The 27,669-nt window shown below is 51.5% G+C and overlaps 5 non-coding genes across 5 annotated transcripts; 3 read left to right on the forward strand and 2 right to left on the reverse strand.

Moving 5' to 3' along the window:
- Window positions 1-1,702: 1,702 nt before the first annotated feature.
- Window positions 1,703-1,775, forward strand: TRNAK-CUU. The gene has a single exon. It is a non-coding gene; the product is annotated as a tRNA-Lys (tRNA).
- A 5,852-nt stretch (window positions 1,776-7,627) lies between these two features.
- On the forward strand, window positions 7,628-7,700 carry TRNAK-UUU. The gene has a single exon. It is a non-coding gene; the product is annotated as a tRNA-Lys (tRNA).
- Window positions 7,701-21,125: 13,425 nt separating this feature from the next.
- On the forward strand, window positions 21,126-21,197 carry TRNAG-UCC. The gene has a single exon. It is a non-coding gene; the product is annotated as a tRNA-Gly (tRNA).
- Window positions 21,198-23,122: 1,925 nt separating this feature from the next.
- TRNAV-AAC lies at window positions 23,123-23,195 on the reverse strand. The gene has a single exon. It is a non-coding gene; the product is annotated as a tRNA-Val (tRNA).
- A 4,098-nt stretch (window positions 23,196-27,293) lies between these two features.
- TRNAE-UUC lies at window positions 27,294-27,365 on the reverse strand. Its single transcript has one exon. It is a non-coding gene; the product is annotated as a tRNA-Glu (tRNA).
- Window positions 27,366-27,669: the final 304 nt, after the last annotated feature.

The following is a 27,669-nucleotide window of genomic DNA, read 5'->3' on the forward strand; positions in this document are numbered from 1 at the left end:
GGCTCTAACTTGCAAGTGTAGCCAAGCCCTTAGACTATGTCACTTATGTGACTTACTTGTGCTATTGTAATAAATACAATAGACGTGCAATGGTCAGAAATCGCACCAGCAGAGAAGTATATTAAAGGGAAACCCGAAGGAAATTAAGAGTTTAAATTATCCTCCACATGTCCCACGTCCCACTAAAATGAATCCAACCCACAGGGCACGTGGGCAGAAGTATCGGTGTCAGGATGCTACATTGTTAGCGCAGTAAATGAAGCTGCAAAATAAATGATGCTTAAATGACCTCACTCTATTTTTTTACAATTCGGTATTAAGAGGTAATAGATACAGATGGACACCAGGCAGGGTCGTTGGGAGGACGAAGCCTTTATGCTTTTAGGATGTCTGGACCAAGGGGCCAGGGACTGGCCTTTGCTAGAGAAACCACTGTCAAGTTTTAGCCAATTAGGACAAGTCAGCAAATAAGAACAACCTCAGGTCTCAGTAACTGCTGCAGGTAGCAAAATCCTACAGGGAGCAGTTTCTGGCACTACACCTGCGCAGCTCTGCTCCCCGGCTCTTCTCGGGCTCCTGCTCTCTCCTTAGCTCTGCCCCAGGCAGTTCCAGCTCCCACGGAGGATGGGACCCCCTGGCCTGGTGACTCCCTCATTACACTGCCTGGCCTGTCAGTGTGGCTAACTTGGAGCTTTGGCCTCTTCCCATTGCCCAGGGGACTGTCAGTCTCAGGGTCCTGATTTCCCATTGGCCCTTTCCCCTTCTACTGGGACTGGGAACTAGCCAACCAAAACCCCACTAAGCTTTAGTAAGGGGCCAACAGTCCCTTACATGAGCCGGCCCCATGAGGGTCACTGATGGCCAGAGAAGGCAGCATGAGCTGGTGCCATGGTGTAATGGGCAGCACTCAGGACTCTGAATCCTGCAATCTGAGTTCAAATCTCAGTGGGACTTTGTGATAAAGCCCTGGAGCTCACACTGCTCCACTTCCCTGTCTCCAGCTCTGCAAGAGCATTTTTTTCCCCTCCTGCTGGATGGGTCAGGGCTCTAGAACTGACACCTGAGGGTTGGGATTCTCACGGCTTCACCTGGTGCCCACAAGTCTGGCACTTGCCACTGTGCTTGAAGGAAGCAGGGCTGGGCAGGTGGGCGCCCAGCACCTGTCCTCCTCTGGGCACCTAGAGCAGAGGCGGCTGCTGCTGACAGCTCCAAGGGAAGGCTTAAAAGCCACAGAGGCCAGGGCAAGAGGAGGAGAGGACCATGCCTATGTGTGGCCAGCAGACAGCCACAGGGCCAGCCTGCTCCCTGCTGTGCTGAACCCCACTGAAGGCCACCAACAGACCGGCATGCAGGGCGGCTGCTGATGTTTCTCAGGTCATCTGCTGAGGGGGCCGAGACACTCTGGGCACAAGAAGTTAAGTTCCCAGCGACAAGTGAGACTTAATTGTATGGAGCCAGGTGCAGGGCTTTGGCAGGGAGGCTCGGGCATGGGGGATTGAGGTGCAGCGGATGGACCAGCTGTCTAGGCACAGAGATTTAGTCTCCCTGAGGAGGAGGAATCCTGCTGACAGGCAGTGGCTGTGCAGAAAAAGAGGAGGGGTTCCTGGGACTTTTTTTGCCTCTCTTTTGCCTGCCTGCTCACTCTTGCCTGCACACTGGGATAATCACTCTTGTGGTGAATGGTGAAGATGTTTCCTAACAAGCCCAGGTAGCTCAGTTGGTAGAGCATCAGGCTCTTAATCTGAGGGTCCAGGGTTCAAGCCCCTGTCTGGGTGCTCAGCTTTTAAGTTGCCTTGTGTGCCAGGAGCCAAACTCTGTTCCCAGCCACACAGGGATTCCCAGAAGCTGTGGCCATTTCCTGGGAAGGTTCCTTTCCTTTCCTTAGCAAGCAGGAGAGAGGCCACATCTGCAGGAGCAGGCCTAGAACACAGTCTCTGGCTGCCAGGAAGTGCTGTGGGGCCAGGTGCTGAGAAAGCCCAGAGGGGGAGCAGCAGAGACAGGGGGAAGGAAGAGAGAGAAGCAGTGAGGACAGAGCACAAGTGTAAAGGGGACATCTGGTCTGGCTATTGTGGGGAACTTGCCTGGTTTATACACGACCCCGGTGGAATTGGCCAGTGGAAGGATCTGAGTCCCCACCCCCTTACCCCGAGGCTGCCTGACCTCAAGGACTGTTAGGATACAGAGATTCAGGCCAGTCTGCAAAGGCCTGTACTTTAAGAGTTTAGGTGTATTTTTATCACTTAGCTAGTTATAAAGATATAAAAGAAAGAATAAAAAATCACTGTCTGTCTGTGTAATGGCCTTCTCTCACTGTGACAGTCTGAGGCCTGGTTCTTCGGCTAAGCAGCAAAGGCAGCCATGAGCTGGGAAGTGTCTGGTCACATCCCCACATTCCCAACTAGTCACATTGAAATAAGGTGCTATTGGGCTGTGAGGAATACAATCCTGCCCTGATATTCCATCACCTCCAGAGAAAGGGAAACTTAGTTTGGTAGCATCATCCTGTCTGGCAAGAACTCACTTATCAATAGACACAGCTGGAAAACCCTTATGTCTGTATAGATGTAGTTGTGAAATCCTCCCTTCTGTATTGTTTTGTATGTTTATTTGCATGGTCTCTGTCTGGGTCTGTGATTGTTTCTGTCTGCTGTATAATTAATTTTGTTGGGTGTAACCAGTGAAGGTGGTGGAATATAATTGGTTAGATAATCACGTTACAGTACATTAGGATTGGTTAGTTACATTTCAGTAAAATGATTGGTTAAGGCATAGCTAAGCAGAACTCAGGTTTTACTATATAGTCTGCAGTCAGTCAGGAAGGTGGGGGGGAAATGGGAACAGGGACTGGGGATGGGGGAATTGGGATCATGTTTTACTACAGGGGGAAATGGGAACAGAAACAGGGACACAGGCAAGGCTTTGTGGTGTCAGAGCTGGGAAGGGAACACTAAGGAAGGAAACTGGAATCATTGCTTGCTGGACGTTCACCCCAATAAACATCGAATTGTTTGCGCCTTTGGACTTTGGGTATTGCTGCTCTCTGGTCATGCGAGAAGGACCAGGGAAGTAAGAGGGTGACGGAATAAGCCCCCTAACACTGTCATTTGTTGCTCTAGGCTCCATTCACATCCCACTCCTGACACAATCACTGTCTTCTATCTGACAAAATAGCCTAATTTCAACCTCTCCTGTAACATTACACCACCAACTATTTAGCATTTGTATGAGAGAAGTTGGAGGGAATTCAAACATCTTCAAATGGCAAAACTTTCCCCCCGGCCTGGTCACTGAATCCTATGGTGAGAAACTTTCTGTGCATTTCAGTTTCTTGTATTGTTGGATGGGGCCTGAGGGGCTGGAAGGGAAATGTCCATGGAAAACTTGGACATCACTGTTGTCCGGAAAAAGGCAGGTGTTAGACACAATCGCTTCTCCTATTCCTGTGGAATCTGAGTCTAGCTGAAGAATTTCTGTCTATCCTAGAGAGAATCAACTCCACCAGAGAGGTCCTTTGGGGCCATCTGCCTGTCCCAAGTCAGGGTAAAGGAGGAGGGTTGGGCGTGGGGCTAGCAACTCCACCCTGTAAAAATCAGCTTGCTACAGAAACGCCAACAATAGAGTTAACACAGACTTTTAGCCTGGAAAAAGAAGGGTCTTCAACTCGAAGATGCATGACACTGGGTGGTGAAAGCCGCGAGGAAGCCACTAAGCCGATCACCCTTCTTGCAGCCAGGAGGATTACCATCGGCACATGGAACGTGAGGACCATGTACGAGTCAGGAAAGACGGCGCAGGTTGCAGCAGAGATGAGGAGCAACAACCTGACCCTACTAGGCATTAGCGAGACAAGATGGACGCAAGCTGGACAGAGACGACTGTTGACAGGAGAGCTGTTGCTGTATTCAGGACATGAGGAGAGTGACGCACACCACACACAGGGAGTAGGCTTCATGTTGTCCAAGCAGGCACAGAGAGCACTGATTGGTTGGGAGGCACATGGTCCCAGGATCATCACAGCATCCTTCAGAACTAAAATGAAGAGGATTAAGATGAATGTTGTTCAGTGCTACGCTCCAACCAATGACAGTGAAGAGGAGGACAAAGACTACTTTTACAACAGACTCCAGAAAATATTAGAGACTCTCCCAGACAAAGACATTACCATCCTTATGGGAGACTTTAATGCCAAAATTGGACCTGATAACACAGGATACGAACAAGTCATGGGGACCCATGCTCTGGGAGAGATGAGTGAGAATGGAGAGAGATTTGTGGATCTGTGTGCACTTAACAATCTGGTCATAGGAGGCAGCATCTTTCCTCACAAGCGGATCCACAAGAGTACCTGGGTATCGCCAGCAGGCATGACAGAAAACCAGATCGACCATGTCTGCATTAGCAAAAAGTTCAGAAGATCCTTGCAGGACGTTAGAGTTAGAAGAGGAGCAGACGTGGCGTCCGACCATCACTTAGTGGTGGCCAGATTGAAGCTGAAGCTGAAGAAGAACTGGATAGACGCGTCAGACAGAAGAGCGAAGTACAACGTCAACCTTCCGAAGGACCATAAGACCAAGGAAGATTTTGGATTGACGCTGAAGAATAAGTTTTCAGTACTACAGGATCGGTCTGAGGAAGAGGAAGACAGTGTACTCAACAGATGGCAGAAAGTGAGAGACACACTTAGGTCAGCATGCCAGGAAGTGCTTGGAATTAAGAAACACCAGCAGAAAGAGTGGATCACAGCAGAGTCCTTGACAAAGATAGAAGACAGAAAGAAGAAGAAGGCAGCAGTCAACAACAGCAGGACTAGAGCAGCAAAGGCCAAAGCTCAAAAGAGTATGCTGAAGCCCACAGAGCAGTGAAGAGGAATATTAGGAAGGACAAGAGAGATTATGTGGATGGACTGGCAGCAGAAGCAGAGCAGGCAGCATACAGCGGTAACATGAAACAGCTGTACGATACTACCAAGCGACTGTCTGGAAAGTTCAGCAAGCCAGAACGTCCCGTTAAAGACAAGCAGGGAAAGTCTATAACAGGAATAGAACTACAGATGAACAGATGGGCGGAGCACTTTGAGAACTCCTGAACAGACCAGCACCACCAAATCCACCAGACATTGACCCAGCCAACGAGGACCTCCCAATCAATTGCGATAAACCAACCAGAGACGAGATCAGAAAAGCCATCACCATGATGAAGAACAGGAAGGCGGCTGGACCTGACGATATCCCAGCAGAGGCCCTGAAAGCAGACCTGGATGCCTCAGTGGAAATGCTGTACCCCTCTTTGAGAAAATATGGGAAGAAGAAGTGATTCCGGCTGACTGGAAAGAGGGATATCTCATCAAAATCCCCAAGAAAGGAGACCTCAGCAACTGTGCCAACTATAGAGGAATCACACTCCTGTCGGTGCCAGGAAGGTCTTCAACCGAGTCCTCTTAGAGAGAATGAAGGATGCCGTCGATCCACAGCTACGAGATGAACAGGCAGGTTTCCGGCAGAACAGATCATGCACGGACCAGATAGCAACGCTCCGCATCATAGTCGAGCAGTCTATGGAGTGGAACTCCTCGTTGTACATCAACTTTGTTGACTATGAGAAAGCATTCGATAGCGTGGATCGAGAGACCCTCTGGAAGCTCCTTCGGCACTATGGCATCCCAGCAAAGGTGGTCAACCTGATCAAGAATTCATACGACGGCATACACTGTAGAGTGATCCATGGAGGGCAGCTCACAAACAGCTTCCAGGTGCGAACCGAGTCAGACAAGGATGCTTGTTGTCACCACTTCTCTTTCTTCTCGTCATCGATTGGATTATGAAGACATCCACTTACAAGCGTAGGAATGGAATCCAATGGTCATTGTGGACCCAGCTTGATGACCTGGACTTTGCCGACGACCTTGCACTCCTTTCGCACAGTAAACAGCAGATGCAAGAGAAGACCAACGTAGTGGCAGCCACGTCATCACAGGTTGGCCTCAACATCCACAAGGACAAGACCAAGATCCTTAGGATCAATTCCATCAGCAACGACCCAGTCACACTGAATGGAAGCTCCCTGGAAGAAGTGCAGTCCTTCACCTACCTAGGTAGCATCATCGACCAGCAGGGTGGCACAGACGCAGACATCAAAGTAAGGATTGGTAAGGCAAGAGCAGCCTTCTTACAGCTCAAGAACATCTGGAGCTCCAGAGAGCTGTCTTTGGCAATAAAGATTCGACTGTTCAACTCCAACGTGAAATCAGTCTTACTGTATGGAGCTGAAACCTGGAGGACAACCAAAACAACCACCAGGAAGATCCAGACCTTCATTAATAGCTGCCTCAGAAGGATTCTCCAGATCCGCTGGCCAGACACCATCAGTAACATCCACCTCTTGGAGAGGACCCATCAACTCCCAGCAGAGGAAGAAATTAGAAGGAGAAGGTGGGGCTGGATAGGACATACACTACGCAAGCAGCCAACCAACATCACCAGACAGGCACTGCAGTGGAACCCCCAAGGCAAGCGGAAAAGAGGCCGCCCAAGAAATACCTGGCGACGCGACCTTCAGGTTGATAGCAAAAAAATGGGCTATACCTGGAACCAGCTAGAGCGAATGGCCCAGGATAGAAGACTATGGAGATCTGTTGTTGGCGGCCCATACCCTGGTTGGGGTGACGGGCATGAATGAATGAATAGAGAGAATCATTCCATTGTAAATACAAATGAAATGAGATCTTCAGGTCGAGTCAGTGCCTTTTAAAAATATTTACTGAGAAAAAAGTCATTCTTTGCCTTGTTAATAAGGACAAGAAGCCCTCTTTTCCTTTCCATTTCAAATGCGAAATGAATGGAGATTTTCATTGAAAAACCTGCTGGTTTTTAGGGGAATTGAACCCAGGCCATGGCTGTTAAAACACCAGAAACCACTGCTTAAAGCACCAGGGAGGGCTGTTTTTTTCTGACAGCCAGTGTTGTTTTTCTCAGCCTCCTACTTCACCAATGTCAGACTCTGAGTGCAGTTAGGCTCTGGAATAGGCTCCCAAAGGCGTCTGTGGTGTCTCTGTCCTCAGAGGTTTTTAAGAACAGGTTGAACAAACCTCTGTCGAGGATACTCTGCATATACTTGGTCCCATAGACAACCTGCTCTGGCTCTATCTGCTACCTTCATCGTGTTTGGATGTAAAGGTGGGAAATTGGCCCCTCTTTCAAGTTTAAATGTTGTAACTTCTACATCTAGACTGGGGTGGCCAACCTGAGCCAACGTAACTGCCAAACATGCAACTTTGTATGCAACTGCTGAGTCAGTTGTGAACCTTGCTACCATTATCATTATCCCTTTGAAATAACGATGGTGATGGACACTTGGCTGTGTATCCCAGAGTGCCCTGGACGTCTACAGGCTGCGTTAGCCAATCCAACCATTTGGCACTTGCAGATGGGCACCTCTGTATTGTGCCTGAGTCTTGTACAGCTATGAATGGCTGGTAGATGCCGATATTTTCCCGTCTTTTTAACCAGCACTAATACCCAGCCAGGCCAGGGCTGGGAAGAGAGAGAGCAGCAGGTTTCCCCTATTGTGGGTGTCTCACTTTTTCTTGACTAGCTTCACCTGTGCACCAACTTGTACTTTTCATGTGTGAGCCTGGCTAGCTCAGTTGGCAGAGCATCAGACTTTTAATCTGAGGGTCCAGGGTTCAAGTCCCTGGTCAGGTGAAAAACTTCTCACTGAGAGTATAAAAATCTGTCTTTCTGGAGTCTTGTTCAGTGTTACTCTTTCTCTCCAGGATTTTGCCTTTCCTAAGAAGGGCCTTTCTGTGGGGGGGATTGAAGGAGCAACTCCTTGACATCCCCTCTGTCCTTGCAGGCTGGAGGAATAAAGTCCTCTGGGCATATGGCATGTTCCTCCCCTGCAGGCACAAACACACAGAATATTCATAAGGAATTAGAATTAGAATCCACCACTTTCCTTGGGAGCTTGTTTCTGTCGTGAATCATCCTCGCTGTTGAATATTTGTGCCTTAGTAGTAATATGAATTTGTCTCTTTTCACCTTCCAGCCATTGGGTCTTGTTATGCCTTTCTCTGCTCGATTAAAGAGCCCTTTCATACCCAATCTTTTCTCTCCATTAAGGCCCTTCAACACTTCAGTGAAATCACCTTTCAATCTTCTTTTGATAAGCTAAACAGGTTGAGCTCGTTCAATAGCAAAGAGCCACCAAATGTTCCGAGGGCTGGAGAAAAATGTCTTCTAGGGAAAGTGGTGGATTCTCCATCTCTTGATATCATTTAATGAAGACTAGATGCCTTTCTGGAATGTGTTTGCCACAAAAGTAGCTATTGTGTCATACAGGAGGCCTGTGATATGCAGGGGGTCAAATAAGATGCTCTAGTTGTCTCTTCTGGCCATAAAGTCGACTAATTTCTGAAAAACGGAGTGTAGCATTGGGAGCAGCGTCTGATGTTTTCCTGTCTAGCCGGCTTGCTGCCTAGAACGAACGCTCCTTGAGTGGGGTGATCCACAGGGAGTAGCTCAAACCTCCGAAGTGCCTGGCCAGGGGCAGGACATTAGCACAGCAAGGAAGGGGTGTGGCAGTGACATCACAAAGGCTTTTTGCAGGACCTCAGACTATTGGTCCAAGGTGGTGGGGAGGTGGTGACCTCACAGAGAGATGGTGACATCAACCAGGCAGGACAGGGGCGAGGGGCCAGGGAAACCTCAGAGACCCCTGTGGCTTTGCTTCAGCAAGTCTCCTTCTCCAGGTCTCTCTTTGAGGACTGAGAGAGTATTCGGGTTCAGGCACGTGAGCGCCAGGAGGAACCTCTTTCGAGTTTTCTCCTTCCCTTTTAGTGATTTTACTAGTAAACAGAAGTCCCTGTTTAGAAGGTAAGAGCCTCCTCGAGGTTTGAAACCTGTTCAGTCTGATCCATCTGGTGACCATTGAATTCTAGGCATGGAAAACACGAGCTTAAGGAGGCAGAATTTTATTGCGCACCTGGGGTTTGTCCTTTTGGTTTCACCTTTTCCTCCATCCATCCCTCCCTCCTTTCTCTTTGTCTCTTGCTTCTTTTGTCCTTTCTCCTGTTCCCCTCCCAACACCAGGAAGGCATTTTTCTCCAGCCCTCAGAACACTTCGTGGCTCTTTGGTCATCAGACTCCTGAACTGCAGCTGGATGTGGTTCTTGTTCTTCTGCACAACACAGCTCCTGGAGAAGAGGTATCTGCAAATGTACATTCATATGATAACTTTGTTTAACTGATGAAAACATAATTTGACACTTTGAGGATTGAAACCGATTTCAGCTGATGGACAGCTTTGCTAGGTTTTTATGCATTTGGACAGTGAAATGTTGAGTGTTTACATTGATATCAAGCACTCCTGTATAGAGGAGCCCCTGAACATAATGGAGAATGGAAATGAAAATGTTTTCCTTTTTTAAAAAAAAAGAAAGAGGGTTATAAGAGAACACGCGGGTTTGAACTGAGGACTACTTAAACTGCAGTCAAGCACTTTAACACTGAGCAATATCCCCATGACAACAGGACTATGGAACTGTGATGTCCAGCACTTTGAAGGACAGACCCTGCTTCATCGAGGTCCTTTGCCATTCCCAGACCACATGAGGTTTTAAAAATGGGGTTTGATTAAACTTCTTAAATGTGGTAAACACCACAGCTTGCACACCCACCGATATAGCTTCTCCCAGTGACATAGCTGCCACCTCTTGGGAAGTGGATTAACTACACCCCCAGGAAAACTCTCTCCCCTCAGCATAGAGGAGTGGTTCTCAAACTGTGTCAGGACCCCAAAGTGGGTCATAACCCTGTTTTAATGGGGTCGCCAGGGCTGGCATTAGACTTGTTGGTGCCTGGGGCTGAAACCAAAAGTCTGAGCCCCACCACCCAGGGCTGAATCCCTCAAGCTCTGGTTTTGCCCTCCCCTAACTGGGGCAGGGCTCAGGCTTTGTCTCCTCTGCCTGTGCTCAGTGTAGAGGGGCTTGGTGCGTCTTTCTAGGGTCATGTAGTAAGTTTTTTGGTTTTTTTTGGCAAAAAGGGGTTGTAGTGAAAGGAAGTTTGAGAAACCCTGGCATAGAGCCTCTGAGTATGTCTAGACTTGGGTCCCTGTGGCAGATCAGACACTGAAAGTACAGCCATGGAGACACCACACACCAGCTTTGCCTAGCAGGCAAGAATCAAACCTCCACAGACAAATGCCTGTTGCTTTCTAACCCATCTCCCTAAGCCCTCAGCCACCACCACTTAACAAAGGGGCTTTTCTACACTATGGTTCTGGTCTCACTGAAGGGTCATTTCCAATTGTTTGCTCAGACCAGCATTAGGGAAAATGGTGCCCTGGGCAAAGCTTGTACTTTGGCACTTCCCCACTGCCCCTGGACGATCCCCACTCCCCCTTCACCGCTAGCTCCTGCACTCCCAACCCTTGCACCTCCTTCACCCCTAACTCCTGCCCCCTCCTGTGCCCCCTTTGCCCTTAACTCCCTGGACCACCAGCAATTGCCCCTCTCCTGCAGCCCCTTCACATGGCTCCAGTGCTGGGGGCCCCGCACTTGTTCTCCCTTTCCCTGGGCTTTGGCATCGCTAGCCCCTGATTAACGAGTAGGGTTCAGTGGTTCCCAAAATGTGCAGCATGACTCCTAGGGGGACACAGAGGAACATTCATGGAGTCAATGAAATCAATTGAGTTTCTTCAGTCTCTCGCTGGAGACATATCCCTTGTTTTTAAAGGCAAAAATCCTGATCTTTCCAATGGGAGCTGCTGCTTCAATGTTCACTTTGGGGAGGGATCTGGCTGCACTCAGAGATCTGCCCACGGGTTACAATCTGCGATCCGAAGGGCCGAACGCAAACAGCGTTTAGATGGGACCGTTAGTGCCGCCCCCGTGTGGCCAAAGACTAGAACTGACCAGCAGAGTTTACAGCTGGAGCCTGGGACGCTCCTGAACAAACTGGGCCCAAAGCCTCTCGCGTGGGATCCTCGCTGTGCAGCAGGAGGGGAGGGAAGCTGATTGTCAGGGCTCAGGGCAGCTCCCTGCCATGCTGAGCCGGTGTCTGTGCTAAGCTCGGCATCAATCAGGTGATTCTGGGAAGTTCGGGATCCCCGGGCTCCCGAAGGAGGGTGAAGCAGGTCACCCCTGGAGCAGGTTAAAGCTGCAGGGTGACAGTGGGGTTGCTGCCCCTGTGAACAGCTGCTGTAGCACCGCCTGGGCAGGACAGAGAGAGCCAGTTATACCCCCCCCCCCAGCCTGTATCGGGGGATGGGAGCACTCACACCCTGGGGACCCACCCACCAGAGATCTACGGGGGGGAGAGTGGCACCCACACACCCAGGATGTTGTAGGGGGGGACAAGGGCATCCACACTCCGGGATCCTCTGCAGAGGGACGGACACCCACACATCCAGGATTCTGTATGGGGGGGGAGAGGTACCCGGACACCTGGGCGGGGAAAGGGGGCACCGAAACATCCGGGATCTTACCTGGCAGGACAGCGGCGCCTGCAGCTCGACATGAGATGGGGGCGGGGGAAGCAGGAGCATTTCCCAGTTCCAGGCTGTCCCTGTCTGGCCCAGGCACAGAGCTCACAAGCAGAGTTTAAAGCTCCAGCTGCCAAACTGCAGAGCAAGCTGGGCTCTGTGGCTGGTGCCTGTGATCCCAGCTCCTGGGGAGGCTGAGGCTGGTGGATCGCTTGAGCTCAGGAGTTCTGGGCTGCGGGAGGCTGTGCCGATCAGGTGTCTGCACTAAGTTCAGCATCAATATGGTGATCCCGGGGAAGCTTGGGGTCTCCAGGTTGCCTCAGGAGGGGTGAACCAGCCCAGGTCAGAAACAGAGCAGGTCAAAACTGCTGTGCTGATCAGTAGTGGGATTGCACCTGTGAATAGCCCCTGCAGTGTAGCCTGGGTGAGACACAGTCTCTTTTTAGACACCCCTACCCCGCAGAGCCTGGAGTGGGGGATGGGAGCACCCACACGCTGGGGAATCTGACTTGCGGGTTAGGGACGCACCCAAGCAACACGGATCTTGAAAAGAGGAACAGAGACACCCACACACCACAGAGCCTGGATGGGGGCAGGGGAACCACACACGGGAGCTAGTTCATGGGGTGGGGGACACACCCATATGCTCCATTGCACCATTCTTAATGAGAAGAACGGGGGCATCTGCATAACACGGATCCTTAACGAGCTGGGGAACACCCACACACTCCATTAACCAGGAGGGACAGGGGCACCAGACACCCCCAGTAGCATGGAGAACCCCCACATCCACCGGATCCCTCATGGGGGGTAAGACAGAGGGGATTGTAATGGGGCCCAGCGCACCCACGCACCAGGGATTGTTAAGGGTTGAAGGGACAGGGACACCCACACACACTGAGATCACGTCCTTGGAGGAATGCAAACCCTCCACAGAAAGACCTGGTCTGTTCCATGATGGCAGCCCAGCCTGAGTGAGTCAAAGTCTCTTTTTATACAGCCATGCCCCAGAGATCCTGACTAGGGGGAGAGAGACACCCACCCACCAGAGATCCTTACTGGTCTAGGGTGCACCCACACACCAGGGATTCTTATGGGTGGGAGGAATGGAGACAGCCAGACACACTGAGATCACTTCCTCCAAGGAGCCTGGGCCAGACAGGGAGATACAGTCCCCCTTTACATATGTAAGGGGACTGTTGCCCCCTTACTAACATTCAGTGGGGGTGTTTTGGTTGCTAGCTCCCAGCACTAAAAGGGGAGGGATCGATGGCAAATCAGGACCCTGAGACTGACAGTCCCCAGGAACAATGGCAAGAGGCCAATGCTCCAGGTCAGCCTGATTGACAGGGCAGGCCGGCTAATCAGGAAGACAGAAGGCCAGGGTGGGTCCCGTCCTCCGTGTGAGCAGGAATGTGCTGGAGTCAGACAGAGTGGGGCCGAGTTAAGGAGAAAGCCGGGGCCCAAGCTGAGCTGGAGAGCAGAGCCGGGCCAGATCCAGAGGGGCCAGAGGCACAGCGCAGAGAGAGCAGACCCTGTGCTGGGAGCGGAGCTGGAGCCAGAGAGCCAGAGCCACAGCGCAGAGAGAGCAGACCCCGTGCTGGGGAGCGGAGCTGCAGCCAGAGAGCCACAGGCACATCCCAGAGAGCAGTTCCTGTGCTGGGAGCGGAGCTGCAGCCAGAGAGCCAGAGGCACATCCCAGAGAGAGCAGATCCTGTGCTGGGAGCGGACCTGGAGCCAGAGGCACAGCGCAGAGAGAGCAGACCCTGTGCTGGGGAGCGGAGCTGCAGCCAGAGAGCCAGAGGCACATCCCAGAGAGAGCAGATCCTGTGCTGGGTGCAGAGCTGCAGCCTGAGAGCCACAGGCACAGCGCAGAGAGCAGATCCTGTGCTGGGAGCGGAGCTGGAGCCAGAGAGCCAGAGTGTGGTGAGCAACTGGGGCCAGCCAAGGGGGGACCTTGGGCAAAGGGCCCAGCACAAAAAGACACTCCCAGCCAAGGGTCCATGCAGGCCAGGCTGGGAGGGGGACCTTAACCTGCCGGGGGGCTGGCACTGGGAAGAAGGATCCCACCACCCAAAGCCCGGAGGTGTGTGGTCACCACCATTGCAAGTGTCCCACCCACAGCATCCCTGCAGCACAGCCAGGGCCTGAGAAGGAGGCCTGGGGCCTACAAGGAACAGACTGCAAAGTGCCTTGATGTCCAGAGACATTGTTTGTAATGTTCCCTGCCACAGAGCAGGGTGATGTGTTTCCCTGTAACCGTTCCCATTTATTCTTATTCTTTTCTTCAAATTGATTGTTAAGTAAACAACTTGTATTTGCTTTAAATTGTCTGGAATAATCAGTGGGTCAGGGAGGTGCCCAGTGCAGAGAGGGTACCCTGAGTGGGGATACCTTAGCCCCTGTCCTAGGTGGCCACAGCAAGGTTGGGGGTTGAGCCCCCCAGGAATCCTGGGCCCAGTCTTGTTGGGGCTACGAGAACTCTGCCAAACAGGAGAGTCCTCAAGGGCAGGAGGCCTCTGGGTAAAGGAAGTGGGAGCGAGGACTCAGATCCTTTTGCTAGCCCACTTCGCCGGGATAGCACAGAAGCCAGGAAAGTTCCCCACAGTAGCGGTACCATTCCCCCGCTTACACATATCTGCCAGACAACCTTCCTCCCACTCCCTCCACACAATGTTCTTATTTGGAGGTGAAGCCAGGGAAACCACATGGAGGATTCTTATCTGGGGAACTGGGGGGACCCACTTACCACCAGAGATTCTTAAGGGCAGGAGGAACAGGGACTCCCACCTCTGCAGCATGGGGGTGGGTCGCCTGCTGGGATCATCGGGGCATATTTCACCTCGTCAGTTCCCTGCCATTGCCTTGGGGGCCCCTTGTTCGCTGCCTCTGGTACCCAGTTTAGCCTCCTTCCTGAGGGCTGAGACGCTTTGATCTATCTAAGGTCTGTGGGATCAATATGTGTCATGGTGTAATTCTGTGTTATTTGGGGGTCAGACTAGCTGAGCTAATGGCCCCTTCTGCCCTTAAACGCCATGAAAACATTTCCCTGGTTTCTCCTTGCGCCTGACAGACACCACGGTGAGGGGCCCGATAGAAGATCGTGGACACAGCGCTCTGGCTCTTACGTTACTTGGGGACGTCAGCGCTTTCCTAGCAAAGCTGCTGCTAAAGCGCTGGATTTGGGGAACTGTTCAGCTCCGGTTCAGAGATCTGCCTGCGGGGTGTGAACCTGCCACGAGGAGCGGGAAACGCAACCAGCAACGGGAGGCGTTGGCTGAGCTCCAGGCTGCCCCCGTGTGGCCAAAGCTTAGAACTGAGCAGCGGAGTTTAAAGCTGGCACTGGGAGGGACCTGAACACGTGGGGCACGAAGGCCCCTGCATGTAATGCTTGTTGGGTGGGCAGCTGAGTGTAGCTGATTGCGGGAGTTCAGGGCTGCACCCCGGGGTGCTGAGCAGGTGTCTGTGCTCAGGTTGGCCTTGCTATGCTGGTTTCTGGGAAGTTTGGGGCCACCAGTTCCCCCTAGGGAGAGGGGAGCCCGCCCAATAAAAGCAGGCTTTCAAAACTCTGTTACCAATTGGCAGTGGGAGAGCCAGTCTCTCTTTATGCAGCCCCCCCCATTCCTCAGGACGAGGGTTGTGCTCAAAGATCTGTGCCCCGTGTTTTCACCTCCATGTGAAGCGCACAGTGCAAATAACCCTCAGCGCATCAGCTCAGTTCCAGGCTACACTTCCACCTGCTCAGAGCACAGAGCTCCCAGGCTGAGCCTGAAATTGGAAGCGGGAGACCCTGTGACCAGCCAGGCCCTGTGGCTGGTGCCTGTGATCCCAGCGCCTGGGGAGGCTGAGGCTGGTGGATCGCTTGAGCTCAGGAGTTCTGGGCTGCAGGGGGCTGTGCCAATCGGGTGTCCACACTAAGTTCAGCACCAATATGGTGATTCCCAGGGAAGCTTGGGGTCCCCAGGTTGCCTAAGGAGAGGTGAACAGGCCCAGGTCAGAAACGGAGCAGGTCAAAACTCCTGTGCTGATCAGTAGTGGGATTGCACCTGTGAATAGCCCCTGCAGTGTAGCCTGGGCAAGACAGTGAGACACAGTCTCTTTATATACAGACACCCCCCGCAGAGCCTGCAGGGGGGATGGGAGCACCCACACGCTGGGGATTCTGACTTGGGGGAAGGGACGCACCCAAGCAACACGGATCTTGAAAAGGGGAACAGAGACACCCACAGATCCCGGATTGAGGCAGGCAGGGGAAACCACACACTGGAGCTAGTTCATGGGGTGGGGGACAGAGACACCCACCAGAGATCCTGGATGGGAGCACCCACATGATGGGGATCTTGAGCAGGGAAGCACCATGTACCAGAGGTTCTGAAGGGGGAACAGGGACACCCACACACCAGGTGTCTTGCAGCAAGAGCTGCAGTCTTCATTTACATCCGGCAGTGATGGGGAATTAACCACGTCCCTTGCAGAGCTTGTTCCACTAGATGATTAGCCTCATTGTCAGGGCCGGCTTCAGGAAGTGCGGGGCCCAATTCGAACAGTTTCGATGGGGCCATGACAGGGACGACTGAAACAAAAAAAACCTTTCATTTCTTCCATGTATTATTTACTTTCCATGACTATATAAATAATAACAAAATTATCTATTACATACATTGCATCATATATTAATTAGCTGATTTGCACTTTCATATTAGGAAAATAATTTGTTTTGATAGTTGTACAACTGATTTTCTTCACTATTTTATTAAAATTTATAAAATATTTCCTTATTAATATAAAATTGTCCCCATCCTTCCCCGCCCCCCCCAGCGCCGCCCAGCTCCGTGGAAACAAACCCTCCTTCCCCAGCTCCGCCCCATCGAAACAAGGTTCGGGGGCAGAGGGAGGAAGAAACGGCACACATGGGGTGACCAGATCACAGCAGTAAAATAGGACCTGCCCCCTCCCTGCTCAGCCCCACCATCACATCCTTCTTCACCCCCTAGCCCCCTGCTGGCTTGCTGTGTCCCTCCTAGTCAGTCCCCCCCACCACTCGCCTCCTTTCACCTTCTCCCTCCCCTGCCAGACACCCCCATGCCCGCCCCTAGAACTCCTGCTGGCTCACTGCTCGCCTCTTTGCCCACTCACCCCCTCACCCTTCCCTCCAAGTATAACGCCTCATTCAAAGACCCAGGGGTCACTATATTACTGCACACAGAAGTCAATCAATGCAGTTGTAGATAAATCTCTGCATTATGCATTTTTGTATAACTTTTATATGACTTTGTATTGAACCTTGGTAATATGTTATAGCGGGCCCCTAAGGTAGTGTAATTAAGGTAAAAGAAAAATGTCTTTTTGCTTGGAGTAGAATAAGATCTTCCCCCCACTTTGTAATCAGTTGCCCTGTTGAATGAATGAGGTGTGAATTAGGAAGGTGTGGAAGGCAGCACCTCCAGACACCTGCAACCCTTGGAGAGGGACTGTGAGCCAGACCGAGGAGAGCTTTGCCCAGGCTGAGTGGGACGGAGTTTGGGTGCTGGGTACAGGCTCCGGGCTGGGGCACGGGGTGGAGTGCAGGAAGGGTGGAGGGGTGCAGGCTCTGGATGGGAGTGTGGAGGGGTGGGTGCAGGCTCTGGGACAGAGTTTGGGGGCCGGAGAGGGGGTGGTGGGTGCTGGGAGGGGAGGGGACTGCCATCACATGTGGCTTCCTTCCTCCCGGGCTGCCCCTCACCATAGTCTCGGTGGGGAATGGGGCTGCCCCTTGCCCAGTGTTTGCAGGAGTGGTGGCTGGGGGGAAACCCAGTCAAACTCTGGTTTTACTCTTTCGTTGATGGGTCACTTTAACCCATTACACACCCTTTCCCGCCTCTCTCACCCCGCTTTTCTACTGGGCTTGTTTGCTCTTTTCGGTGGAGCCAGATGAAAACCACAAACCCCAGTGAGAGCAACAGGCTGGAAGACTAGACTGAACCCACCACCCAGCCTAGTCCATCCCAGAGCCCAGGACTGAGGGCAAATGTCCCCCCACCCCCAGGCCACCTGCTTCCACTCCTGGCCTCTCCCAGCACTGCCAATGATTCTGTATGGCTGCATGAGGCGGGATTTCAACCGGACCCCCCCCCCGCTAAATTCACCCCTGTTTTGCAACCACTCTGCACCAAGAGCACCTTCCTTCCCTGCCCTAGAGCTGCTGGATGGCTAGAAAGCTGAGCTGGGCATTTGATTGATCTGGAATATTATCATGCCCCCCTCAAAAAAACCTTAATATCCCCAGAGCTTTGGGGGAGGGGAATAGCACCCCCCCCCCCGAAAGCTGGTCTAATTTATTGTTGTAGGGCAAACGAAGGAGCCATAGTTTAATGGAAATATTCAGCCCCTACAGAGGTCTTGAAGCAGGGAAAGCAGAGTTGATGGGAGGGAACTGGTCTGGATAGGAGCCCCCCGTCCTCTTTCTTTGCAAAATAATTTGGAGAGGGGAATCAGATCATGCCGTGCCTCAGTTTCCCCTCTTCCCTGGAAAGGGGGGGGAGAGATAAGTCTCAGCCTGCCATGTTGCAGACCGTTCGCATTCTCCCCTCTTGATGTATTTGGTTTCCTCCTCCAAACCTCCCTCTCTCTCTCACCTGGAGTTCACAGCACTAAGTACCGGCTCGGGGCTTTTTTCCTGGGTTACATGATCCCGACTTTAGTTTGGAACCAGACACAGGCAGGCACCAACTCACCCTCAAACAGCAACACCACGAAAACCACAACACCAGCCCAATATTACAACCCTGCGGGGATCACAGGGTCAGACACTCACGGCTGGAAGCCCCAGCAGCTGCTCAGGTGAGTGAGGTCACGGCAGAGATTCCTGTCTCCCACCGGGCCGGAAGCTCCCTTGGCGTCTCCTCCAGGTGAGTGCTGGGGGTGGGGGAGGGGAAGGAAGGCTGCAAAGCACATGTGCCTTCTCCCCCCTTCCACTTTCCCCCTCCTGACCTGCAACACCCACGCGGCTGCCTCTGCCTCAGCCGGCCAGGGTCTCTCGTTGCCTAGCAACAACAGCTGCTGCTTCCGGGAGACGCTGCCGGCGCGGGGCCCTCTCAGGCGCGGGGCCCAATATGGGGGAATCAGGCAAATCGGCCTAAAGCCGGCCCTGTGCTCAACACTATGAGTTTATATTGAATTGAGCAGCATTAAATCACATTAACCCTGCACCCGTCCACACAACAAAGCCCTTTATATCGATATAAAGGGCTCTTAATACCGGTATCTGTACTCCTCCCCGACGAGGGGAGTAGCGCTGAAATCGGTATTGCCATGTCGGATTGGGGTTAGTGTGGCCGCAATTCAACGGTATTGGCCTCCGGGCGCTATCCCATAGTGCACCATTGTGACCGCTCTGGACAGCAATCTGAACTCGGATGCACTGGCCAGGTTGACAGGAAAAGCCTCATGAACTTTTGAATTTCATTTCCTGTTTGCCCAGCGTGGAGCTCTGATCAGCACAGGTGACCATGCAGTCCCAGAATCCAAAAAGAGCTCCAGCATGGACCATAGGGGAGATACTGAAGCTGATCTCTGTACGGGGAGATGACTCTGTTCTATCAGAACTCCATTCCAAAAGACGAAATGCCAAAACATTTGAAAAAATCTCCAAGGCCATGATAGACAGAGGCCACAGCAGGGACTCAACACAGTGCTGAAACTTAAGGAGCTGAGACAAGCGTAGCAGAAAGCCAAAGAATGAAATGGACACTCACGGAGGGAGGGGCGACTGACGTCTGTAGCTATCTCACAGTTCCCACTCTCCGAAAACCATTTGAATTCTTGGCTGAGTTCCCAAAGCCTGAAGGGTCAAAAACATTGTTGCGGGTGGTTCAGGGTATATGTCGTTCTCCCCCTCCCCCCTCCCGTGAAAGCAAAGGATAAAAAATCATTTCTCGCCTTTTTTCAATGTCACCGTATGTCTACTGGATGCTGCTGTCAGATGCGGTGCTGCAGCGCTACTCAGCAGCATCCCCTTCCCTTCCCTTCCAGACGGCAGACGGTACAGTAGGACTGGTATCAGTCATCGTCATCCCGTGAGTGCTCCTGGCTGGCCTCGGTGAGGTCGCCCAGGGGCGCCTGGGCAAAAATGGGAATGACTCCCAGGTCATTCTCTTCTTTAAGCTTTGTCTAATGGAGATTCAGTCCTGCCTGCAATATCATAGCAGCTGGAGGCTGCCCTCCCCTCCCGCCTTTGAGCTCTACTTGCAGAGGCAATAAAGTCAGTGTTGTTTCAAATTCATGCATTCTTTGTTACTTCATCACAGAAATGGGGGGATAACTGCCACAGTAGCGCAGGAAGGGTGGGTGAGGAGGGAAGCAATGGGTGGGGTTGTTGCAGGGCACCTCCTAGAATGACATGCAGCTCATCATTTCTGTGGGGTGTCTGGGGCTCTGACCTGGAGCGGCCATTTGCCTCTCTGGTTCTTTAGTAGGCTTGCCTGATAGTCCAGACAGGACTGACTCTCCATTTAGACAAAACTTAAGGAAGGGAATGACCTGGGGAGTCATTCCCATTTTTGTCCATGCGCACCCGGCCGACCTCACCAAGGCCAGCCAGGAGCACCCATGACAGCAGCAAACGGTACAGTATAACTGGCAATTGTCATTGTCAAGTTGCAAAGCAACAGACGGGACAGTATGGCTGGTAACCATCTTTGCTAAAAGAACAGGAGTACTTGTGGCACCTTAAAGACTAACAAATTTATTTTAGCATGAGCTTTCGTGAGCTACAGCTCACTTCTTCGGATGCATAGAATGGAACATACAGACAGGAGATATTTATACATACAGAGAACATGAAAAGCTGGAAGTATGCATAACAACAGGAAAAGTCTAATCAATTGAGATGAGCTATCATTAGCAGGAGGAAAAAAAACTTTTGAAGTGATAATTAAGATGGCCCATAGAAGGTGTGAGGAGAACTTAACATAGGGAAATAGATTCAATTAGTGTAATGACCCAACCATTCCCAACTTGCAAAAGGCAAGGGGATGCTGCTGTGTAGCGCTGCAGTACCGCGTCTGTCAGCACCATCCAGTAGACATATGGTGATAGTGAAAAAAGGCTGAACGGGCTCCATGGTTGCCATGCTATGGCGTGTGCCTGGGCAATCCAGGGAAAAGGGAGCAAAATGATTGTCTGCCATTGCTTTCACAGAGGGAGGATTGACTGACGACATTTACCCAGCATCACCCACGACACTGTTTTTGCCCCATCAGGCGTTGGGATCTCAATCCAGAATTCCAATGGGCGGGAGAGACTGCAGAAACTATGGGATAGCTATGGGATAGCTACCCACAGTGCAACGGTCCAGAAATTGACGCTAGCCTTAGTACATGGATGCACACCGCCGAATTAATGTGCTTAGTGGGGCCGCGTGCACTCGACTTTATACAATCTGTTTCCAAAAACTGGTTTCTGTAAAATTGGAATAATCCCATAGTGTAGACATACCCTGTGATTAACAACTTTGATTGGCTAATTGAAAGGCTGATGGTTCAAACCCAAGTGAAGATGGAGGTGTTTTTTTTTTAGTGATGAGAATCCAGTACATTTTAACAGGCAGAAAATCTCCTCAATGCTACTCTAGCCTCATTAGGCAAGCATAAGGAGCATTTTTGCCAGATGCACTGGTGGTATAGTGGTGAGCATAGCTGCCTTCCAAGTAGTTAATCTGGGTTCAATTCCCAGCCAATGCAGAGATATGATGTTTTCTCCCCTGGGAATTGGTTTAATTTCAGTCACATTGTATCAGTTTAGCAATGGAATGAAAGAATCAATGTCCTGCAGGCCATTCAACACACAATGGAGGAAGAAAGGGGCGGGACTATACAATGAACTGTTGGAGTTATCCTGGTATTACAATGTTTGGTTTATTTTTTTAAAAAACTTCCTTTAATTCCCTCTCCCTTTTAGACTCAGAGCCTTTAAGGTCAGAAGGGGCCAGTGTGATCATCTAGTCCGACCTGCTGCACCTTGCAGGCCAAAAGACCCCACCCACCCACTCCTGTAATAGACCCGGGAGGGGAGGCAGCTCTGTGCACTGCCCCTACCCCAGGCAGCACATGGAGGCCCTCTGCTCCCCTCCCCCAATGGGTGTGCAGAGATGTGCCAGCAGCACTGAGGTGGCTCCCTGCCCACTCTGCCTCCGTCCCTCCGTGCCGCTCCCAGAAGTGGCCGGCATGTCCCCATCGCCGGGGCAGGGGGAGTGTCTCCATTCATTGCCCCTGCCCTGAGTACCAACTCTGCAGCGGCCATTGGCCAGGAACTGCAGCCAATGGGAGCTCTGGGGGCGGTGCCTGCAGGCAGCGGTGCACAGAGACCCCCTGGCACGGCCCAGCTAGGAGCTGCTGCCAGAGGGTTGTGTGTACCGGTCACTTTGGGAGCTGCACTGCCCGGGGTAAGCACCACCTCTCCTGCACCCCAACCCCCTCCCCCAGCGCAGAGCCAGCACCCCACACCCAAATTTCCTCACAGAGCTTTGCTTGTCTTCCTTTCACCCAGAACCGTCTTTCTTCTCCTGGGCTGCAAGTAGCCACCCCTGGGAAGCCAAGAGGAAGGCACAAGATTCTGCCTCCCAGTAGCCAACCGCACCTCCCCAGGCTTTGCAGAATGAATGGTGGTGCTCTACTAACCCCACTTAGCCGCACTGAGGCGCTTAGCTTCTGCCCTGCCTTCCTCAGCTCGACTTTCCTCTTTTGCCCCATTCCTGCCTCACTCCCTCCTTTGGCAAGTCACACAAAGGAGGCAGCAGGAAGAGCCGGCCACCATAGGCCAACCTCCAAGTGCAGAGGAGACCAAGCCACAAGGCTTCAAAAGGTGCCTGGCCCAGATCCTCTAGCTTTCCCCTGCTGATGCCAAGGCTTTTTCTCAGCTCATTTCACCACCCTCTGCCCTGCAGGGGTTGAGTTTATCGTAGGTGTTACCCAAAATTGGGCCAGCTAGTAAGCATAGGGAGGACTAATGACCCACCAGAGTTTGGCAGAAAGCAGCACATTTATTATACTGACAGCTAAGCTCAAAAGAAGAAGTGGGGGGTGTCACACTCACACTCGCATACTCATGCTCCCTGGAGAGGCACAGCACTGGAGATGTCAGGATTCGGCAAGGTAAGTGTCCCACAGCGCAGCTATGGACGGTGCGATGAAGGTAAGTCTCCCTGAGGCACAATGAAATACAACGCAGAGAACCGCTGGCCAGGCGGTCCGGGCAAAGGGCATTCACTGGAGGTACAAGCTTGTGAGTGCTCTCCTGAGCACAGGGTCCCTTCCCCTTTTAAGGGCCTGCACCTCATGGCCTGCGACTAGAGATGACTTGGCTGCATCTGGTTGGTCACACTCCACCTTGGGCAGTGTCCATGCTCTGGGTGTGTGAGCGCTGCCTAATTAGCGTCCCAGACACCTTGTCTACCTGGGAGCTCTTCTGCTCTTCAACCAGCCCATTCATCCCACCAGCATTCCAGGAGGGAGCGGGAGGGGGAAACCCACTTCACAGGCATTCAGAGAGGGAGAGGAGACAAAAGTGGGAGCAGGGGAAGTATAAGAGACCTTTTGAGCATAGAAATCACTGCTGCTCCTACAACAGCAGGGACAGGCCAGTAGGAGCTGGGAAAAACAAGCCAGCATGTTTCTGCCTGGTTTTGAACCAGGGACCTTTTGCGTGTTAGGCAAACGTGATAACCACTACACTACAGAAACTCTGTCATAGGTAACTGCCTCTCCCTTCAGAAGAACATAAGAATGGCCATACTGGGTCAGACCAAAGGTCCATCCAACCCCGCATCCTATCTGCCAACAGTGGCCAATGCCTGGTGCCCCAGAGGGACTGAACCTAACAGGTAATGACCAAATGATCTCTCTTCTGCCATCCATCTCCACCCTCTGACAAACAGAAACTAGGGACACCATTCCTTACCCATCCTGGCTAATAGCCATTCATGGATTTAACCTCCATTCATTTATCTGCAAAAAGAAAGAGGAGTACTTGTGGCACCTTAGAGACTTACAAATTTATTTGAGCATAAGCTTTTGTGGGCTAAAACCCACTTCATCAGATGCATGCAGTGGAAAATGCAGCAGGAAGATATATACACAGAGAACATGAGAAAATGGGTGTTGCCATACACACTATAACAAGAGTGAGCAGTTAAGGCAAGCTATTATCAGCAGGAGAAAATAACCTTTTGTAGTGATTATTGGGATGGCCCATTTGCAACAGTTGACAGGAAGGTGTGAGTAACAGTAGGGGGACAAATAAACATGGGGAAATAGTTTGACTTTGTGTAATGACCCATCCACTCCCAGTCTTTATTCAAGCCTAATTTAATGGTGTCCACTTTGCAAATTAATTCCACTTCAGCAGTCTCTCGTGGGAGTCGGGTTTTGAAGATTATTTGTTGTAATATTGCGACTTTTAGGTCTGTAAATGAGTGACAAGAGAAACTGAAGTGTTCTCCAACTGGTTTTTGAATGTTATAATTCTTGACATGTGATTTATGTCCATTTATTCTTTTACGTATAGACTGTCTGGTTTGGCCAATGTACATGGCAGGGGCATTACTGGCACATAATAGCATATCTCACATTGGTAGATGTGCAGGTGAATGAGCCTCTGATAGTGTGGCTGATGTGATTAGGTCCTATGATGGTGTCCACTGAATAGATATGTGGACAGAGTTGGCAACGGGCTTTGTTGCAAGGATAGGTTCCTGGGTTAGTGTTTTTTGTTGTGTGGTTGCTGGTAAGTATTTGCTTCAGGTTGGGGGGCTGTCTGTAAGCAAGGACTGGCCTGTCTCCCAAGATCTGTGAGAGTGAGGGATAGGTTGTAGATCCCTGATGATGCACTGGAGAGGTTTCAGTTGGGGGCTGAAGGTGACGGCTAGTGGGGTTCTGTTACTTTCTTTGTTGGGCCTGTCCTGTAGTAGGTGATTTCTGGGTACTCTTCTGGCTCTGACAATCTGTTTTTTCACTTCAGCAGGTGGGTATTGTAGTTGTAAGAACAGCTGATAGAGATCTTGTAGGTGTTGTCTCTGTCTGAGGGGTTGGAGCAAATGCAGTTGTATCTTAGAGCTTGGCTATAGACAATGGATTGTGTGGTGTGCTCTGGTGAAAGCTAGAGGCATGTAGGTAAGTATAATGGTCAGTAGGTTTACGGTATAGGGTGGTGTTTATGTGACCATCGCTTATTAGCACTGTAGTGTCCAGGAAGTGGATTTCTTGTGTGGACTGGTCCAGGCTGAGGTTGATGGTGGGATGGAAATTGTTGAACTCATGGTGGAATTCCTCAAGGGTTTTCTTTTCTATGGGTCCAGATGATGAAGATGTCATCAGTGTAGTGCAAGTAGAGTAGGGGCATTAGGGGATGAGAGCTGAGGAAGCATTGTTCTAAGTCAGCCATAAAAATGTTGGCATACTGTGGTGCCATGAGGGTACCCATAGCACTGCCACTGACTTGAAGGTATACATTGTCCCCAAATCTGTTATGAGTGAGGACAAAGTCACAAAGTTCAGCCACCAGGTTTGCCGTGACATTATCGGGGATACTGTTCCTGACGGCTTGTAGTCCATCTTTGTGTGGAATGTTGGTGTAGAGGGCTTTTTTGGCCTGCTGCTTCTCTGTCTGGGAGGTTTCTGTCAGCTCTGGCACACAAAAAGGGTATCATTGTGAGCGCCCACGAAGGCGAGATGAATTTTTGCCTGCCTTGCTCAGCTTGACTTGCTTCCTCATCCCATTCCTGCGTTAGATCCTGGGTCGCCTGGTGGCTGAAGATGGTCCATTGTCTCAAGCGGTTGCAGAGCCTGACACAGTGCTCCCGGGCAGCCTTTGCTCTGCACATGCCGGCCGTGCACATTTGCAAATACTTTAAAGCTCCTGTCAGTAAGTTCTGGGGACAGTTGCTCACCATCAGAGGAAGCTCCCTAAAATTGGCCTGTCTCACCCAGTGGTACATTGACCTCTGTTCAGACTGAGCCAAATGTGGGGGGGCCTCGCTGCTGTGGCTGCCGCTGCTGTGAGGGTGGCCACTGTTGCGGATGAAGCCATCCTGCAAGCACCTTCCACCTAGCCACCCACTGAAAATCATGTAGGGTGTAAGGTGTGGGTAGAAGAACACTAGAGGGGGAGGGCATCCCCCTTCCCCCACTATTCGCCATCCCATATCCGGTGCTGCACCTAGGGGGGTAAAAAAAGTATGGCCATATCGGAAGAGTCAGTTGCGTTCTTTGCGGTTGCCCCACCATTCCCCTCGGGCCTGACCTGCCCTCCAGCTCAGCCACCACTGAAAATTGAAACACAAAACAGTAGAGCCGTACAAGGCTTCAAAGCCCACCAGGCCCAACCCCTCTTCTAATATGGCAGAAAAGCCGCACTTCTCCTGACTAGGTAGGGACGTCCTATGGCCCCACAAGAAGTGGAAGGCCATCGTGTTCGGTCTCAGCAGCACTCGTGGAGCAGAGGGAAATACCTGGCTGAGGAAATTCCCCACAGATGGGTCTTGAGCATCACAACCTTGTAGGTAATGACAAGGTCCACTTACGCCACCGGCTGAGCCACTCCTCACAGGCCAGCAACCATTTCTCCTGGTTCGCGTTCCCCACCTCAACTCCAACCGAACGCTAGAAGGCCCAGCCATCAACCTGCCCACTCTTGCAGCCCTCCTCTTCTGCCCTGACTGATGGGGGGAGTATTGAGCCTCCCTCCCTTAGGCCCTTCAGCATCCCTGGGGAACACCAACACTGCCCAAGTGACTTTGGGCCAGTAGGTCAACCAATAGGGCTGCCTCCCAGGCCAGGCTGCAGCCCAGCTTCAGGACTCAGAGGAAATGGAGCTCGCATCCCTACCTACAGGACTCCAGGCATGGCCAGGCTTCTGGATCAAACGTCCCCTCTTGTGCTCAAGTCACAACAGCTAGCGGGCAAAAGACAGGCTTTCATGGCATTGGAGAAAGCAAGATAGAGCCTTGGAAGAGCCCTTCTATCTGCAGCAGGATTAGCCTGTGTCAGTGATTAATGAGGTGGATCTAGTTGTAGATTGTTATTCATTTCGCACCTTGACAATTCACACAGTCCCTTTCCTACTCAAATCCCCAGCACCTCAGTGATCCTGGTAGCAGGGGTTGGGGCCTGAGATTTTCAGGGTCCTTTTTCCCCTCCACCTGGAGTGAACTCAGCTTTTCCCCCATCCCAGACTATCCATGAAATAACAACAGAGGCATAAAGAAAGAGGGGAGGGAACATCTCACGGCCAGGGCTGGATGTGCCCAAGGCCCCCTGCTTGTCCATTGTTTCCCTGGAATTTGGCCCCCTGCTTTGCACAAGGGACAGAGAAAGATCTTGCTGTTCCTGTGTCTGTGCAAAGAAAATTGTGCTTCTGTATGAAAGAGAGGAGGGAAATGGCCCCATGGTGGGACAATATCCTCAGGATTAAGACCTAAGAACTCAGGCTGAGAACTGATTTAACTCCACTCATCTGGGATTTAACAAATTGTCTTCCATGGAGCAGGGCCAGTTCCAGTGTTTTTGCCACCCCAAGTGGAAAAAAAAATAAAAAAGCTGCAATCAATGGCAGCTCTACCTCTGCTGCTTTTGGCCAAAAGACCTTCCCTCCGAAAGGGACGAATTGCTGCTGAAGCCTCCCCTTTCCATTGACCGCCCCAGGGACCTGCTTGCTGTGCTGGTGCCTGGAGCCAGCCCTGCCATGGAGACACTGGGAAGATGGGGGGGAATCAGGAAAACACCACAGATTCGTTTATGTTGTAAGTGAAGAATAACAAAAGCAGTTCTAGTTTAAAGTCACTTTTCCCTGACTGGGAATTGAACCCAGGCCTTGGCAGTGAAAGTGCCAAATCCTAACCACTAGACCACCAGGGAGGGGTAGATGCTGTTTTTCTTCTCACTTATGTTACACTTTCTTAGGCTACTTTCTATCCAATTTCTGAAGTTGCTCCATTGTCCATTCCCTGAGGGGCTAAGAGCAGAGAGTGCAGGAATCCCTGTATTCAGGGTCACAACCTGAGCCCAACTCAAGCTACTGAAACAAGCACAAATGATGCTTCCTCCAGCAGGATCACAGAGCCACACAAAGAAAACCCATGAGGAACAATCCTCCTTTGCCTTCATTTACCCCATTGCAACCCTCTCAGCAGCCAACTCTTGTGGGAAGGACACTGAGCTG

This window comes from Mauremys reevesii, linkage group 12, assembly GCF_016161935.1.
Source record: "Mauremys reevesii isolate NIE-2019 linkage group 12, ASM1616193v1, whole genome shotgun sequence".
Classification (NCBI taxonomy): domain Eukaryota; kingdom Metazoa; phylum Chordata; order Testudines; family Geoemydidae; genus Mauremys; species Mauremys reevesii.